This window comes from Balaenoptera musculus, chromosome 12, assembly GCF_009873245.2.
Source record: "Balaenoptera musculus isolate JJ_BM4_2016_0621 chromosome 12, mBalMus1.pri.v3, whole genome shotgun sequence".
Classification (NCBI taxonomy): domain Eukaryota; kingdom Metazoa; phylum Chordata; class Mammalia; order Artiodactyla; family Balaenopteridae; genus Balaenoptera; species Balaenoptera musculus.
The window spans coordinates 47100466-47119558 of NC_045796.1; the positions used below are offsets into that span (position 1 = coordinate 47100466).

At 39.5% G+C, this 19093-nt stretch overlaps 1 long non-coding RNA gene across 1 annotated transcript in view; it reads left to right on the forward strand.

The window, feature by feature from the left end:
• Positions 1-1945: 1945 nt before the first annotated feature.
• Positions 1946-19093, forward strand: part of LOC118905387 — an 81826-nt gene continuing 64678 nt past the window's right edge. Inside the window, exons 1-2 of the long non-coding RNA XR_005022213.1 lie at positions 1946-2048; positions 4790-4882. This is a non-coding gene — a long non-coding RNA (uncharacterized LOC118905387). The remainder of the gene's footprint in view (positions 2049-4789; positions 4883-19093) is intronic.

Genomic DNA, 19093 nt, shown 5'->3' on the forward strand with positions numbered 1-19093 from the left:
AGCAAGCAGACGAAGCCACACTCCCTTCTCTATCCCACACTGGCATGAAACAAAATATTTCGAGATTGGCCTGCGGCGCTCATCAACCCCCCGCCCTCCCCATTCCCAATTAGTGATTTTCCCCCCAACAATATAAAGTGAGGGCCATGTACAAAAGATCGAAAAGGTCTGCATTTTATCATTGTATGAAATGACAGTTTTCCTCTATGGTGAAATGAGACACAGCCTAGAGTGTACGAATCCATATTTACAGTTGGGATGCAATTCGCGTCGGTATGAATCTTTTTCAGCCTACTGCCAGGATCGGAGGGACTCTTTTCTTCCTGAACATGTGTGAATGTGCACGCAATCGAGTGGGCTCCTGGAAGGGAGGGAGGCAGCCGCGACGAAACTCTGAACAACCGGATTGACTATTACAGTTCTAAGGAGAAATTACATATTGAGAGATAGCAAGAAAATCCCTGAACGCTCCAAGTCTAACTTGGGTTAGAGAAAAGGCTTCTATAAGGGAATCCAGGGTACCTCCATCCGCACCCCTTGCCACCGAAGTACCAGACGCTTCTTGTGCGTGAAAGACAGCGCACTGATTTAAAGAATGGAGGGGGAGGGGGGAGAGGCAAAAATCAAGGATACACCCTTATAAGCATTCTCCTACCACCTACATTTTTGCTCCCAAAGTTTTCACTCGTGTCCAAATCATACTACTTTTTCTCGTTTACATTTAGTGATCCTGAAATGAATAATCTTTAGCTTATGGAGGTGAGAAGCAGTCGGAGGAATGGTTCACTTCTCCCGGTGCTGGCTCTGAATTCTGAAAGTTTTATTTTCCTGCTCATTGTAGGGAAATGGGTCACACTCTGAGTGAAAAAGACGGTTGATTCAAGCCAATAACTCTTTGTTCAAGTACTGCTTTGAAAATCACCAAGCTGCAGATCGTTACATGAAGCTTCGTCTTCTCACTGTCCACTTCTTCAGATGCGTCATTATTCAATCACGAAGTCATATTCCCCAGAGCCGACGTTAAGACGTTTCCGTAGAAGTGTATCTTGCCAAACTTGTTATCACCCTAAGGGAGCCCGCTGGCCTGGCCCAAGACCCCAGCCGCCGCGATGGTTACGAATCCCTTGTATTAGCGTCGTTCCAACTTGAAAAGCCAACGGGGCGGATCCAAAACCACAATCCAGGCGATTCTCAAAAGCTCTTTTAAGCTGTTGATTTCCCCCTACCCCCAACGTGAATCATGCCCCTTCCTCTGCATCCCCCTCCCAGTTAAACTTGGGGTGATTGCTAGCTCGCTTTTGGATTTTCTCCTGACGTGTTCTTAGCCCTCCATTTGGGGGCTGCTTTTATTGCTCCTTTGTTACCAGGCTGCGGTGTAGCTTTCCCGTCTTTTTCTTTCTCGAATGCCTATTTGCCTGGTATCGGCTTGTCTCCTTGGCAACGGCCAGGGAAGATTCGGAGCCCCAGGCGGGGGGGAGGGGGGAAGGGGCGGAGCCGACGGGGGGTGGGCAGGGAGGTGGTGGAAGGGAAAGAGACGCAGAGCGAGAGACAGGGAGACAGACAGCGAAGCAGATGGTCGCGCGAGGGGGCGGAGTCCCGGCGGGGCGTGGACGTCGCGAGCTCGACGGAGCCAATCAATTCCCTCAGCTGCTCCGGGGCTAGAAAACAAGGGTAAATACATAGATTCACTACCCATGAGCGGTCCCTAGTTTAGGGTAGTCAAGTTGGTTTTCTTTCGATAAGAGAGCGCATTTTTAGCGTCGGTTGGAAAGCCGACAGTCCCCAGTAACTGGCAGGGGGAGGCGGTTTGCGGGTCTCTGCCGGGGCGTGGGAGCGGGGGCGGGGGGCGCTGGGTCAACCTCTCCTCAAACTCTCCCGGCGTCGGGCCAGCAGGGGGGAAGCCGAGAATGCGCGAGGCGGGTGAAGGCGGAGGGTGGGTGAGGAAGGAAGGGGCTGGGAAATGGGAAGAGGTCACTCTGCCTCGGAAACTACATAACGACTGGGAAGGACCTCCAAACAAGACTGGAACCAGTAGGAAGTTGTACAGTGTAAGTACATAGTTCCTCAGGAGTTCGGTGTTCTTACACCCCGAGCTAAAGGTTTCAAATCAAGTTCTAAGTATATAAATATGATTATATATATATATATATATGACTAAAGAACCCAAGTGGTCACAGTGAAAATGTAAAACTGGTAAATGCCTGTAACCAACTCACCAGGAGGAAACAGTCATTTATTCTCTTTTCACCACGCACAAGGGTATTTCTAAGAGGATGACAATCTGTATATGGTTTTCTCTAGAAAAAGAACGATTTCTTTAGGATACCTCAAAGTTATTTTTTCCTTAAAATGTTAGCAGTAGAAGGGAATTTTTAGATAGTTCCACAAATTCCTTGAGGGCCTGCTGTATCTCTCAAGGCCTTGTTTTCCCATCAGTGAACAAGAGAGATGCAAAGCAATCTTTGACCTCCAGGAGCTTACTTTCTTTTTCTGGCCGCGTGGCTTGCAGGATCTTAGTTCCCCAACCAGGGATTGAACCAGTGCTCCCTGTAGTGGAAGCCTGGAGCCCTAACCACCGGACCGCCAAGGAATTCCCTAGGAGCTTGCATTTTAGTAGATTGCTTTAGGTGAATTGGATTATCTAGTTTCATCTAGTCTCTTACCAGATGAAGAAACAGCCCCGGGGAAGTTGCCAGATTTTGTCAGTTGGTAGAGCCAGGAATAGAGGCTCACCCCCTTGATGATTCCACATCTCCAGCTTCTTCCACTACTCCTGGTGCTGACTAACCTTCCCTTGATGGCACAGATTCATTGGATAGGTTGGTTATTCATAACTAAATTATTTCTTCGGCTCCTGCTAAGTACTAGGAAGGGGCTAGACATCAGTTGACACCAGGGAAGAGGATGAACACGTCTGTCCTCTCATGTAACTTCCACTTCGCGTTATTATCTCTTAAAACTTCTTAGAATATGAAGAAAGAGAACAAAGGATGGGATTAACTGTGTGCTTAGAAGAAAGCAAACAAACAAAAAAACAATAACAAAGATGCGGGCCACTTTCTAGATTCCAAATTAAATATGCCTTTTTCATTTGAAAGCATTCATTCAACATTCACTCATTCACAAAGTACAAGATCGCACTGTGTTAATGGTGTGGTGCTCCGTTTTTCATCTTAGGTTTTATATTACCTGAACTTTAATTCCACAGAAATTGATTAGTGTGGAATACAGTGTGGAGCAAAGCAGGTACAGCCCGTCATTCATTCAACAGGTATTTATTGAGTTCCTATCATGTACTAGGTATGTGGAACATATCAGTGAACAAAAGAGACAAGAAGTCTTTATGGAGCTTACATTCTAGAGTAGGGAGAAAACAAACTTTAATAAATGTAAGTAAGCAGATTATATGGAATACTAGTAGTACGTAAGTGTTGGGGTGGGAGCAAAGTAAGGGGGATATGAGTGCAGGGTTGAAATTCTATATAGGAGGTCAGGGAAGGCCTCATTGAGAAGATAAACTTTGAGCAGATTTGAGGAGGTGAGGGAATTGATAAGGTGCACCTAACCTAGCAAGAGAAGGAGAAATCAGAGTTGAACAAAAAGATCACAAATAGATAAGTCATTATAAATAATCATATGTGTTCTGAAGGGAAATGTAGGGTGCTATAAGATAGTCTAATTTAGTTAAGAGGGTTTCAGAGGGCCTTTTAAAAGAGTGACATTTTAAGAGGAAACCTAAAGGATAAGTAGGCATTAGCCAGGTGAAGTGGTGGAAAATTGTGTTCAGTTGGAGGAAAGCCCCTGAGGAGGGAAGAGTTCAAATGGGTTTGGGGGGAACGTCAAGAGATTGGTTTGGCCATATTTTTGGGTGCCTATAAAATGTTCTAGTGGAAAAGTTAAATGTGCAGATGTAGGAGTCTGGAGCTCAAAGACTGGTTTGGAATGCAAATATAGATATGTGATCATTCCAGATGTAAATATTTTCTGAAGCCAAGTCATGAAAGTATACAAAGAGAGTGCAGAAATACCTAAATACCTAAATAACTCTAAATACCTTCTGCCTTAAGAGGCTAGGTAGATATTTGTCAATTATACCTTAATAAAGCATAACATAACATAAAGTAATAACGTAAAATAAAAATCAATGAATAGAAAAAAAGAGAGAGGTTGGGTAGAAAAGGAGGCTAGCTGGCAAAGAAGACTGAGAAGGAACCTCCAAGGAGGAGACAGAAAACCAGGACATTGTGGTGTCTGGAAAATCAGTGAAGACAGTGTCTCAAGGAGGAGTGGTTAGTTTTGTCAAATGCTGTTGAGAAGTCAAAGACTGAAAAGTTTCCATTGGCTGTTGCTGGTTACAGAACAGCATTCTGTATACAGAATACAGAAGAAGTTACTAGTTATGGGCTCCAGAGCAGTTTTTATCCTATGTTGAAAGTGGAATCCAGATTTAGTGTGTTAAAGAGTAAATGGGAGGTGAAGAAGATGACAGCATAAATAGTTCCTTCTTTATGAAGCTTGGCTGGGTAGAGGGTGTAGAGAGACAGGGCAGTAGCTGGAAAGGGATGGTATAATGTTTTTTGTTTGGGTTTGTGTTGTCGTGGATGGAAGATATTAGAGCAAAGTTAACTACTCTGGAAATTAATCCAGTAGAAAGGAAAATGTTACAGATATAAGAGAGAAAAGGAATAGTGAATGCAATGAGGTCCCTACGAATGCAGGAGCGAATGGAGATGTAGAGCACATGCTGAGATACTGACTTTTGAAAGACTCTACTCCTTTCCTGTAACAGGGGAAGAAGAGGGTGGTCAAGATTGACTGGCTGGAAGATGAGAGAGCTCCCTCCTGATGGTTTCTACTTGCCTTTGAAATTCATCAGCTAAGGGTAAGGAAGAGAAGTCGGGGTGTGATTATATTATAGAAGGTATGGAATAATAATTGGGAAGCATAGGATTGAGACTTTTGGGCATAGTAAGATTTTAGAGCAATAATGAGTACCCATTTGAGGTTGATAAATCCAATGATGCTTAGTCAGTATATCAAAGTTTCTCTCTCAAATAAACTCTTAAGTGAAAAATAGTATCTATTACAATCCTCTTTAAGATTACCAGCTATTCACTTTCCCAGCCTATACCCAGTTTTTTAAAATTGAAGTATAGTTGATTTACAGTGTTGTGTTACTTACTGCTGTACAGAGAAGTGACTCAGTTATACATATATATGCATTCTTTTTCATATTCTTTTCCATTATGGTTTATCGCAGGATATTGAATATAGTTTACTGTGCTATACAACATGACCTTGTTTATCCATTCTGTATATACCAGTTTGCATCTGCTAATCCCAAACTCCCAGTCCAACCCTCACCAATCCCCCACCCCCTTGGCAACCACCAGTCTATTCTCTATGTCCCTGATTCTGTTTCATAGATAGGTTCATTTGTGTCATATTTTAAGATGCCACATATAAGTGATATCATATGGTATTTGTCTTTCTTTTTTTTTTTTAATTTATTTATTTTTGGCTGTGTTGGGTCTTCGTTGCTGCACGCGAGCTTTCTCTAGTTGCGGCGAGTGGGGGGCTACTCTTCATTGCAGTGCACGGGCTTCTCATTGCGGTGGCTTCTCTTGTTGCGAAGCTCAAGAGGTGGGCTCTAGGCGCACGGGCTTCGGTAGTTGTGGCACGCAGGCTCAGTAGTTGTGGCACACAGGCTTAGTTACTCCGCGGCATGTGGGATCTTCCCGGACCAGGGATCGAACCCATGTCTCCTGCATTGGCAGGCGGATTCTTAGCCACTGCGCCACTAGGGAAGTCCCTGTCTTTCTCTTTCTGACTTACTTCACTTAGTATGATAATCTCTAGTTGCATCCATATTGTTGCAAATGGCATTATTTTGTTCTTTTTTATGGTTGAGTAGTATTCCATCGTATAAACGTACCACATCTTCTTTATCCATTCATCTGTTGATGGACATTTAGGTTGTTTCCACCTCTTGGCTATTATGAATAGTGCTGCTATCCAATTTGTATTATGCCTATACAGTCAATATCTGCACAAAAATATTGATTAAACTAGGTCTGCTTTTATAAAACTCCATTTCAGTTAATCCTGTATGATTTTGTACAGATATGTATAAACAGAATGGAAAAGGGAAGAGAACCTACTGGGTGCTAGGCACTGCACCACGTGAGCCTGTGCTAGGCTTGCGTTTCACCCTTACAACAAACCCATGGACTTGAATCATTATCCCCATTTTATAGATTTGGAAATTGATGTTCAGCAAGGTTTGGAAAGTGAAATTCAACTAGTGTGTTAACCATTGTGTGTTGAGGGCTATCTGATTTTAGGAATCTAATAAAATCTCAAATGGTTGTAATAGCAAAGTGGGATCTCATAGTAGGAGCTTTATTAATTTTTTAATTGGTACCATGTACTGAAATTTTAACTTTAAACTTTGCTTTAGTGTTCTTTATTAACTATCCAATAGCACTCAAATAGAAAGATTCTTTCATGGTTAGGAAACATCAGAGTCACTGATTATCTGATCTGAAGGCTCAAGGACTAACACCTAGAATAGGAATGAAGCTTCTGGAATGTTAGATCCCCTCCAGATACTTAGGTGATTACTACAAAACCACTAGAAGCTTGCGTATATTTTTAATTATTGCTCTTCAGGTGTATTGATCGACTTAGCAAGAGTTTTTATATTTGAAAAAATCCCAAAGGGTAAGATACACTCTAGATTAGAGAAAGGCTAAAAAAAAAAAAAGCAGGAAAAACCCCCAAATTTTAAAGAAAACGTTTTCTCCAGAAATTTTGAATCAAAGCTTATCTACAGTAGCATTTTCTAGAATTTGCAGTATTTACCCTCTAAGGGACAGGCTGAAAACTTTCCATATCAGCTTTTGAAAGAGCTGAGTTGGGAGAGGGAGATAATTCCCTTCCCATCTTTGTTTCCAGAGGTAACAGGCAAGTAAATAAAGAAAAACAATCAAAGTTTACATTAAAAGGATATGGTTCCTAGTCTTATAGAGTTATCTAACTAGTCAGCCAGGAATGAGAGTAGAAAATTCAATGGAAAAAAAGTTGAATTTTCAGTGTGACATCATAGGAACCATGCAAAGGTTAGTTTTTCATTGTTATTTCAAAGTCATGGGGCTTCCCTGGTGGTGCAGTGGTTGAGAATCCACCTGCCAATGCAGGGGACACAGGTTCGATTCCTGGTCTGGGGAGATCCCACATGCTGTGGAGCAGCTAAGCCTGTGCACCGCAACTACTGAGCCTGCGCTCTAGAGCCTGCGAGCCACAACTACTGAGCCCGCGTGCCGCAACTACTGAAGCCTGTGTGCCTAGAGCCCATGCTCCACAGAGAAGCCACCGCAATGAGAAGCCTGCGCACCACAACGAAGAGTAGCCCTCGCTCGCCACAACTAGAGAAAGCCCACGTGCAGCAACGAAGACCAAACACAGCCAAAAATAAATAAATTTATAAAAAAATAAAAATAAAGTCATAAATACTTTCTGATATTAAAAAGTAGATTAAATCCCTGAGATACTTGAACTATTCTATGGCTCAAGAAATTAAAGCATAAAATCATATCAAACATTTTTCTTTATTCCAAATGATAATGGAGTTTTAAGAAAAGGATATGTTAACCTTTAGAAATCACTTGTTGCAACCAGTAAATTGACAAGTTTTTATTAAGCTGCGCTAAACCAGACTTCATTAAGGCCCCCTCCAGTCTGATGGACATTTCAGTGCCTTTAGCGCTCTGTTAGGCTTTCTGATGGGATGATTGGGAAGGATGATGACATTCATTTGTTCAACCGATATTTATTAAGCGCCTACTTTATACCAAGCACTGGGTGATAGTGCTTTGCCTACGATAGCTCACTGAATCCGCAAAGTAATTTTATAAGGTAGAAACCATTGCTTCCTATGTCTTCACAAATCAAGTCCTGCAGAGGTTACATAACATGCTCAATTTTTTGCTGCTTTTAAGTGGTCCGGGCTGGGTTGGGTTCTGAATCCAGCTCTTAGTGGTTCCAAAGATTGTGGCACTGTTTCCCTGGATACCATGCTGTCTTAGAGTAAGAATTTTATGGGCTGTTTCCAGTTCTCCTGGAGGTTACAAAAATGCCCAAGAGACACTAAAAATTAACCAAAAGGCATTCAACTTCATTTATGCATTGTGAGAGAAGTATTTAAGACCATGTCTATCAAATGAGAATTAGCATTCAGAAAATCACACACACACACACACTCAAAATCTGACAGATCAGATTCTTGAACCTGGAAACATCCTTAGTAACTTTATCCAGAATATAGTTATTGCAAATCAGATATTGGTGTAATTAAATAAAAACATGGTTAAGTTGCACTCAGATCTCACCTCTATCTTTTCTGGAGGCAGAAGTGTGAGTCTGGCTGAGGGCAGAGTGAAGCCATTGGAATGTAGGTAAAATAGAGTGTAGAACTAGAAAGAGGAAGTTACAGTTGGGAAGGAAACCAAGATATGAGATGGGAGGTGAGATCAGAGATGAGAAGGTGCAGGACTACTGTAGGAAGACTAAGTATTCCTGGAAAGAAAGAAAATCACAGCAGAGAATGTAGGGGTGATGCCAATGGGGCATTCTTCCATTAAGTCTGCAGTTGGAATTTGATTTACATTGTGGTTGTAGGTTTCAAAATTTAAAGCAATTTTACATATGCTTCATTTAATACCCACAGTAAATTAAGGCATCAATTAAGTTAATTCCCAATTATAAGAGAGTTAAGTAATTTGCTTCAGGTCCTAACTATAGCTGCTCAGACCAGCCAGTGTCTTGTGATCGGCTGGGACAAACAGGGACTTTCTCACTGCCCCATCCTGCTGTCTCTGCCCTTGTGTAGCATTTTTCCACTCCCATTCCACCTTGATACTTAATAAAAGGATAGTCATGCTGCGTTTCTAATTGATTTCGCGTTTTGTTCTCATTGCTTCAAATACTACTTCTATGCCAGTGACATTAAAATCAGAAATACCTGTCCTAACTGCCACCCCAAATTCCAGATCTGTATTTTCTGCTGTCTCCTTACTGATCTGGGCATTGCTGTGTGTATATTTCTCACCACTCCCTCAAACTCAGGTTATCATTTTCCCACCCAAACCAGCATCACATTCTGAAAGGATTTCTTTAGCTTTCTTGGAGACTTTTTTGACTCATTTTTCTCCCTCACTTTCCAGGCTAAGAATAGAACCAGATATAAGACCTCCTTTAGGATTCAGTGGCCACTCTACACAATATATACATATATTAAATCCTTACATTGTACACAAACTAATACAATGTTAATATGCCAATTACATCAATTAAAAAAAAGACAAAAAAAAAGAATTTAAAACAAACTAACAAACGAAAACAAAGCTTGAAGCTTTTGCCTGTTTGGTCAGCTCATAAACTTTTCTTTCCATCTCCACATCTTTCTTTCACATCTTGGACACATTTTTCCTTATGTTACCTTTTCTCTCTTTAAAATTACCATTCGTTAGACTTTACAAAATATAAAAATAATTCAGTAGCAAGGAAAGTTCTGGAATTCTCATTGTATGATTTATTACAGCTCAGAACACCCCATGGATCATCTTTGTCAAATTATGTAGATTTTTTCCTTTCAAACATCTTTGGTATTTTCTCAACCAGTGCTAAAATTGAAATCAAGGTTTTCGATGTGTTCTGCCCGAATTACCTCCTAGGTAGTTTCTCCCCTCTCTAGGGCATTCTATGCCACAAATGTCTCCCCTCCAACTCCCTTGATCAAAAACTGACTTTCAGTTGCCTGGGATCTAACCCTCCTTTCCTGACTTCCAAAATACTTTATAATCTGTCCCCATAATCTCCAGGCAGAGGAGTAGTTTGGGTCATTGAGGGACAATTTATTAAACTCTTCCCTGTAATTGTTTCATCCACCTCCTGGCAAAGAACTAGTAATTACGAGTTGTTAGTATAGCCCCATTAAATATTCTTTATAGAGAGAAGGTTGAAGAACTTCTTCTTCAAGGTATTTCATGATTTAAAACAACTTAGTAAGCCAGTTCTCCACCAGCTTCTCTTCTTAGGGGTGAAAAAGGAGCAGATTTCAAGGAGATGGTGAACTGATCTCCCTTTTTGTCGAAGAGAGAGTCCTGACTTTGAACTTCTCATGTCCTTTTCCAGTCTCGTATGTTTGACCCAACCACAAGAACCATTGCACCAGAAGGGGCAAAAACCCCCTAAGAGGGAGAGAAGAGAAAACAGCAACTGGTAAATCATAGACATTTCCTCCTGATTATGTAGACAAGACCAGTTTTTCCTTCCTGATGAAAATATTTTTTCATGTCCATAACATTTCATTTTCTCACACTAACACTTAATTTCCTTGGCTGGATCTCCTGTCTTTTTCTTCCCCCACCATACTTTAAATGTCCTAACTACTTTTAGTGAATTTAAACTACACAGTGTCTGTTAATTGACTAAAACAAGTAATATTTCCCCCGTATTTGTTTTATATTCTTTTCACTAAATGGCAAAAACTATCTGCAACTTTTGAATTTACAAAATCCATGTTATTATAATTGTGGTTTCTTGAGAGTATCCCATAATAAGCAAGAAAGAATTGTTATATTTTAGATTTTAGACTTCATCACTACTTTTTTGAAAAGAATTTGATTTTCACTTGATTCATTCAATTTAATGGTAGAAAACAGTAAAACATTATTTGACACCAGATAGGCAAACATCTACTTATGTTGTTATGTCCATATCTTTCAACTTAATTCTTTTTTAAGTCCTTAATGAGTCTTCGGATGATTTCATAAAATATATTAAGATGCAGTTTATGTCACTGTTTGAATATATATATTACATTATATATTATTTATATTTACATTATATATGTTATATATCACATATGATTATTATAGTGTAGTATGCATGGGGTACAATAGGAAGTTGAGAACATTGATTTTCATTGTCATTGTATCAGCACTCATAGGAACAAGCAACTATCCTTTGAAATGATCACTTTGTCAGAACACCCATCAGACAAGTGCCAATCTTCAAATCAGTTTGGGGAACATTCCTCTTTGGGTCAGGCCTCACAAGCCACACAAGAAACTCTGCCTCAATATTTTATAACTGTGTTTTATGATGATAATTTTTATTACTCTAAACTGTATACCACTTTGATCACTGACTTTAATAATACTAACACCTTCTAGGTACATGAAAAAGTGTTCAGTTAACTTTCAAAATATAATTTTATTCACTGTGCTTTTGGCTGTCTTTAAAATTAATACTTGTCTTTAGAGAGTGTGCCACTCTTGGGGTGAAGCAGCCGTGGTGTAGTGGGACTGCGGTGTTTGAGGCTATAGGTTCAATTTCAGGTTCAAACACTTGGTAGCTATGTTGTGACCTTAGACAGTTGACTGAGGTTCTCTGAGCCCTTTGCAAGATATGGATAAAAATTCATATCTTAAAGAGTTTTTAGGGTAATGTATTATTGTTGGTTTAAGATGTACTCTGTAAGAGGTTTTCTGTTGAGATTTGAATGAAAATAGGCAGGAGATAAGAGAAAAGTTTTGAGATAATACATGTAATAGCCTGGGACCCAGCACTTAGTAAGTCCTGGATAAATGCAGGGATTCTTTTTCTTCTTGGAATAAGGGGGAATCAGGGAAAACCTCAGAAGAGATTTTGAAGTAAAAGGGAAATAAGCAAACATATATCAGCAGAGCTGTTACTAAGTACTCGTTTAAGTAAGGATTTGCAGTGAACCCATATCTTGACTTCTCTCTTGGGCAGAATTCCTGAAGGAATTCTGAGAGAAGCTGACTAGAGACTAGAGAAGGTGCTAGAAGGCAGTAGAATTGGTAGTTGTCTTTTTCTTCCAGTAAGCCAGCTGCTCTCATGAGGGAGGTGGGATTATATTTCTTAATTAATGTTAATTTTAATTGATGTTTAGACTTTTACATGATTAAGCAAATGCTATATCTCCACATTTTGCTTTTCTTATAACTGTCTTTTCTCAATCTGTGCTTTTCCTGAAATATGCTACAAACCAGAGCTGTTTAATATAAGTCGGCGTTTTGCCCTCCTTCCTTGGACATCTCTTCATCTGAGGCTTAGCCAGCAGAGAGGTGTCAGAATAAACCACAATTTGAAAAATTTGCAATAGATTTTTTTTAATCGCATCCTTCTCATAGAAAAAGTCCAGATAGAGTAATGAGTATCTTCAGGTTCTCTCTCTTTTTTTTCCTAAGTGCTAATTAAAAATCTTGTTAGCAGCAATCTATTAATTATTTATGCCCTGAATTTCTTTGGGCAGTATTTTGTTATCCATATACAAATTTTATTTTTGCAGTTTTTGCTTTTTCCTCCAATTTTGAAAAAAATATTAAAAAGAGGATCATAATTTATAACAATTATGATCCTCACAATGATTATCATCATCATGATGATTACAAAATGTGAAACACGCGTACACCAGGAGGCAGGAAACATCATTCATTCTGCCTGGTGTAGCAGTTAAGAGTTCTACGATCAAATAAACTTAGTTTTGGGTCTAGCCTCTGTGAAGCAAGCATTGGTACCATTTCAATGACGGGAAAGATACCAAGGTTTGGAAAGGTGAAGCGATTTTGCTTAGATCATACTGAAAATAAGCAGCAAAAGTACTCTCAAGGGCCTGGAAATTGCGTTTAAAAGTGCCCTTTCCCTTACAGAGCAAGAACCTTAGAACTTCATGGACGATTGGACATCACATTCAAACTGTGTTCTTGCTATGCAGCGCCACCAGTATCATGTGATTCAGGGTTGATGTCTAGCCCAAATTTAAACGTACTTTCATGTTGAATAATGAATCTGACTGAAGGAAATGTAGCATAATCTCATAAGTCTCTGAATCATAAGAAATTGGAGCAATAGACTCTTATAAGGTTAAAATTTCTCAAATTGGAGTAATACTTACATTGCTAGAATTTTGGGATTTATTTATATATTTATTTTTGGCTGTGCTGCGTGCCATGTGGGATCTTAGTCCCCTGACTAGGGATTGAACCTGCGCCCACTACATTGGAAGCGCAGAGTCTTGACCACTGGACCGCCAGGGAAGTCTCTGGGATTTATTTTTAAACTAATATTTCTTTAAAGGCCTCACGTAAGTGAAACCTCAGCAGAATTTCTTAAATATTAGTCTCAAACTTCACCTACAAAATAAAGCTATAAGATGTCATCACATTCATAAAATTGAAAAACATTATAATTAAGCTTAGCATTTGTCTTTTATTTATTATGGTTGCAAAAGCATAGTAGTAGTTTTAGCAATTATCAGTACAGCATGACTCTATCATCAAGTGCTTTGACACTAGGATAAATCTGCAAATATCAATAAATAAAAGTGATACTAGAGTTCTCTTATCAAAAACTTAAATGGAAGTAAATGGGTAGATTCTGGCTTAGTGATGCATCCTAACAATTTCTACAGGTGGATAGTCAGGAGGAAGCCTGATGCATTGTATCCCTTGATTATACAAAAGTCTCCAGCAGTTTCTCTAGAATAAGTAGGTAGGTATTGATAATTCCATATCACAAGGAGAAGAACTCTGAAAGATTTAACTACCTCTGTATCATTTTTCTATATTTTTAAGCACAGGGCCTTAAGTAAAATGCAGTTATGCCTGTTAGATTAGATCAAATGTAACGATAAAAATTTGAAATGTGTAGTGTAGTCAGCCCATTTAAATGTTGATCCAGTCAAATATAGATTTAGTAGATGATAAAAATCTGGCTTGTTCTAAATACAGAAAGGGTAGGAAAGGCACTGACTGAAAGGATCAAAGATGAGGGGATCCAGGTTACCCAGAATGGAGGCCAGTTGAAGTAAAGATCACAAAATAAAGAAAATATGGTTTGTTTTGGCTCAGGAGGTGCCTGAATTTGCAGTGCTTGTGGAGATACTCATCAAATACTGGAGAGGGTCTGGGTGTCTTCTTGAAGCCGTATGTGAGGATGAGGATTCTGACATCCTTGTTTTCAGGGGTGGCTCCTATCTTAATAATGAATCAGTTATGAAGCTTCCTTGATACCTGTTATGCAGAAGCCAAGTGGAGTGTCCCACAAGTGAATGATGGGACTTAAAGAAGTATTGTATTTTAGTGAAACTCTTATATCACTCTACACAGGGGTCTCACAGAATTTTTTGGCTCTGACTTTTGGTGTCTGTGGCTCTTCTCTGGTGAAATCGAGCCTGGGAAAGCCTGGTGCAGAAAGTGATCCAGTACATTAAATACTATTTCTGTTCTTTGTTTTGCTGTCTTTCATCCAGGTCCTCTTCACAGGAAATTTATTATTATTATTTTTTTATTTTTTAGGAAATTTGTTATTTTTAAAAAAGAAGTGTTTCATTTTGAAAACGAAAATGCTTATAATAATTACATGTCAGCTTCAATATCTCTACTATTTGTTCCTTGTTCTCATTGCTGCTCACCTGAAACCCTCAAGCTCAATCAGGTAAACCTGCACTCTTTCATGAGGCAGCCACACCTGGAATGAGAGCGCTTGGGATCTGGTATCCAGACAGGAGGTGGAAGTAGCCCTCTCAGGATACCAGTGTCCCAGCTTTTCACAGAGGATTTGATGCTTCTTTGGCTGACCCCTGTTTTCTCTGCCAAAGAACATTTGGAAGAGAGCTTTGCATCATGTAACTTGCCTCGTTGGCAATTTTGTTTCTTTCCTAGCCAAGAAGAAGCAAGGGGTTCATCAAACCAAATTTGAACCTTCGGCTACTCCACTTGAAAAATCATGATGGTTGGTGTAAGAATCAGCAAGGTCTTTGAAGTTCTCTGGCATGCAAGGCAAATTATAACTGACTTCTTAACTGAGATGTATGTTTCCTTTTGAGTTGTCTGGTATCCTGGGCACAGAGTTCCCAGACTTCCATAACCATCACCATGGGTATTTTTATATTACAATTATATATTATGTTTCATCTTTCTCTCACTAGGTATGTTTCATCCTTTATTTGAATAGTTAGACCAAGAGAATACAAATTTAGTCTTGAGTCAAATAAATTCAAGTTGCACAAAAATTAAGTGATTACTGAGAAAGAAGCATTTCATTACCCTTATACTGGGTTTTTATACCCAGTAGAGCACCAGTAATGGAGTTTCTTGTAATCAAGTATGATAGAAGTTCACTAAGAACCTGAATCTTCTTTAGACATTACCAATTAATAGAAATGAATATTCCATTTAAAGTTATTATAAAATATTGGCTATATTCCCTGTGCTGGACAATATATCCTTGTAGCTTATTTATTTTATACATAGTAGTTTGTACCTCTTAATCCCCCTCCCCCTTCCCTCTCCCCACTGGTGACCACCTGTTTGTTCTCTATATCTGTGAGTCTGTTTCTGTTTTGTTATATTCATTCATTTGTTTTATTTTTTTTGGATTCCACATATACGTGATAATGTAAAGTATTTGTCTTTCTCCATCTGATTTACTTCACTGGGTGTGATACCCTCCAGGTCCATCCATGTTGTTGCAGATGGCAGAATTTTATTCTTTTTTATGGCTGAGTGATATTCGATACACATATATATGTATATACACTCATATACGTGTGTGTGTGTGTGTGTATGTGTGTGCGTGCGCCGCATCTTCTTTATCCATTCACCTGTTGATGGTTGCTTGGGTTGCTTCCGTGTCTTGCCTGTTGTGGATAGTGCTGCCGTGGGCATTGGGGTGCATGTATCTTTTTGAACTAGTGTTTTCCTTTTCTTTGGATGTATGCCCAGGAGTGGGATTGCTGGATCATATGGTAGTTTTATTTTTGATTTTTTGAGGAGCCTCCATGCTGTTTTCCATGGTGGCTACACCAATTTGCCTTCCCACCAACAGTGTACAGGGGTTCCCTTTTCTGCACATCTTTGCCAGCATCTGTCGTTTGTGGTCTTTTGATGATGGCCATTCTGATGAGCATGGGGTGATATCTCACTGTGGTTTTGATTTGCATTTCTCTGATAGTTGGTGATGTTCAGCATCTTTTCATATGCCTATTGGCCGTTTGTATGTCTTCTTTGGAAAAATGTCCATTTAGGTCTTCTGTTGGGCACTGCTTTTTTGTAGTTCTTCTTGCTCATAGCTTTTACTGTCTGGTGGGTCCCCTGGATTTCTCTCCACTCTACTATTGGCTGAGTCTATGCATCTCAAATGCCCCAAGTCAGGGGATCTTCTAGAGAGTCAGTCACTACCCATAGAGCACATCTGTTGGACTGGGCTCTAGCATCAGGTCAGCACCAGCATAGAGACAGATGGTTATCCTGGTTTAGGAGTTGCTCCAGGCTCTGCCCCAAGCAAACGTGGCCAGGGGGTTGATGTCGTGATGGCTACATTGGAGAAACTCCTCAAAGTGGTCTGTGGACACACTTGGCACCAGTGTAACTGGCAGAAGAAATAACCCTTCCAGGAGAATGACCTTTGAGGTCACTTCTATCTCTAAGAGTCTCTGACTGCCAGTTCTGAATGAGATTCAGTTAGTATGTCTTGGATGATTGCTGCATGCCAGGTATTCTCCCATACACTGTCTCATTTATTTCTTGTAACAAACCAGGGAGTGTTTTTACCTTAGTTCATTGAATCTAAGATGCTACTAGTTATAAGCTGAACCATCATTTTATGTACCATTAAGATTGAAAGAAAATTGCCAGTTAAATTTTGACACAATATTCTCTTATTACTTAGCTTTTCATTGAAGTGTGCATATCAAAACAGCTTTCTTAGACTTATACAGACATAGTTTCTTATTTACATATCATTTTTTGTATATACATTGAAAAGAAAATATAGTAAAATAAAGCAGTTAAGTATTCTGGAAAAAAAATAGAAATGGATATTCAGTAAATCAATCAACATGTATTTATTTAATGCTTCTTTTTTTTGCAACATTCCAGTTTTTTTTTAATATTTATTTATTTATTTATTTATTTATTTTGGCTACACTGGGTCTTAGTCGCAGCATGTGGGATCATTTCGTTGCGTCATGCGTACTTCTTAGTAGCGGCATGCAAACTCTTAGTTGTGGTATGCATGTGGGATCTAGTTCCCTGACTAGGGATTGAACCTGGACCCCCTGCATTGGGAGCGCGGAGTCTTACCCACTGGACCACCAGGGAAGTCCCTATTTAATGCTTCTGAGTTTAAAGATTTTAAAGTACTGCTGTCAGACTCTGTCGTGATGGCAACAGAGCTTCCTAGAACCTGGAAGGGATGGCATTCTCACTGCGCCCAGTTTGAGTGCAGTTATAGTGGATCATTCTTTAGTGAGAGTCAGCTAACCAACCCCTCCCCTCAACCCCTACCTTTGATCATTGGCCTCACACACTAAAACATTGACTTCCTGTTATGCTCACAGAAAATAGAACCATGAGGTGCTCATGAACTTTTAAGTTGAAGTACCATTATTGAAATTCATGCACTGTGACGTAGGTGTGTGATCAACACTTGAAATAAATGATTAGTATTCTTTTCTTCTCTGAGATTAAGAAAAACTATAACACGAGCATATGTGATAAGAACTGCCCTCTCTTCTAATTGCCCTGCTGTCTCTAAGTGCTTTTATGCCCTTTCTAAGCCCAGTTTTGGCCTCGCTGGTTGGCCTGTGGTAACTTAGCCTGTAGGAATTTTCTTCCAGGGCACAATCTTCTGTACCAAGAATCAGCAACATTTTTATGGAAAGGGTCAGATATATTAGTTTCCTAGGCTGCCACTAAACATACCACTACACAACAGAAATTCATTTCTGTTAGTGTTTGAAAACAACAGAAATTTATTCTCTTACAGTTTGGAGGCTCTGAGGAAGAAACTATTCATGCCTCTTTTTGAGCTTCTGGTCATTGCTGGCAATCCTTGGTGTTCCTGGGCTAGTAAATGCCTCACTCCAATCTCAGCTTCTATCGCCACAAGATTCCTTCCGTGTATTTCTGTGTCTTTTCTTCTTATAAGGACACCTTATTGGATTTAGGGTCTCCTCTATTCCTGTATGACCTCATCTTAATTTGATCTACTAAGACCCTATTACCACATAAGACCACATTGTGAGGGTCCAGGATGACATGAATATTTTGTTTCTGTTGAACCCACTGCAGAGGGCCATGAAATTACTCAACTTTGTTGTCACACAAAAGCAGCCATAGACAATACATAAACAAATGAGTGGGCTGTGTTCCAATAACATTTAATTTATAGACACTGAAAGTTGAATTATATATAATTTTCACATGTCCTGAAGCACTGTTCTTCTTTTGATTTTTATGCAACAATTTAAAAGACATTTCTTAGTTTGTGGGCCGTATAAAAACAGGCGGGGGTTGGGGACAGCCAGATTTGACCCATGGGCCATAGTTTGTCGACATCTGATATATAGTGTTGGTCAGCAGACAGAGGTAACTATAGGGTAATATTTCTTCCTTCTGCTCATAAACAAAAGAACCAAATTCTGAGACAATCTGTTTGTGATTTGCATCAAGCAATTTTTGTTAGATAGCTTCGTGTTTCAGCAGAGAGGAAACCAGACCGATCAGTAATGATGCCTGTTTGGCAGCATCATTCCCAGTGTGCTTGCCAAAATTTTGGTGAGGATTTTGCTGTCAAGATTAAGAGGTGATGTACGCTTAAATGAAGAACATGACCTGGAGTCCTTATGTTGAAGGATTAGAGCATTTCCCTCATGGGCTCATAGTACTCCCGGTGCCAAATGTTTGAGTATGCTTTTGAGGTGATTTTAAATTAAAGGCATTTTGTGACTTAGTTCGACATGGCATTCTGGTGAGATGTTGTCAATCCCTAGATACTCATTCAAGGCCAGTTATTAGATAATACTCTGCACATCTGAACAGACTTTATCTTCTAATGCTAAGAGTTGTTAAGTCATCCGGGGGTAAAAATAAATTTAAACATTCTGGTTTATCATGAAAATTGTTTCTAGTAAAATTTATGTGATAAAAATTTGTTGAGGCTGTTATTAAAGATCGTGATTATATATTTGCTTTTTCTAATTATAAAACCAATACATGAT